The following is a 427-nucleotide window of genomic DNA, read 5'->3' as shown; positions in this document are numbered from 1 at the left end:
TTGCTCGGGGCCTTCAGATTAAACAGAGCAGGCCCCTGTGCGCTGTAAGTGAACGGGCACAGTCAGGTTTCAATAGCCAATCAGATCACGAGTCTCAGACTCGTGATCTGTCTGCTGTATCCTGACTTGTTCTCGTCTGCGTACGAGGGCTAGCGAGAAGGCCTTACGTCGAGACTGGCCGTGCGTGTTCGGTGATTGGATTAGCAACTTTTCTGTTTCGTGATAATTGTATCCTGACTTGTTCAATAAAGATTTAAAAAAAAACCGATTGGATGAGCGCCGCCTGCGAGAGCTATCGATGCATTTTAACCCAAAATGGCTGAAGGAGAAGACGTTGATCTGGTTGTGGAACTACTTTCCACACAATTTTCAAGACGGACCTTCCACCAAAAGCTGGATATTGTGCGAAGAGGTCGCCCAACTCCTG

The sequence above is a fragment of the Hippocampus comes genome, unplaced genomic scaffold (assembly GCF_001891065.2).
Source record: "Hippocampus comes isolate QL1 unplaced genomic scaffold, H_comes_QL1_v1.1 scaffold379, whole genome shotgun sequence".
Taxonomy (NCBI): domain Eukaryota; kingdom Metazoa; phylum Chordata; class Actinopteri; order Syngnathiformes; family Syngnathidae; genus Hippocampus; species Hippocampus comes.
The sequence above is the reverse complement of the archived record's forward strand: the minus strand, read 5'-3'. Positions refer to the sequence as shown.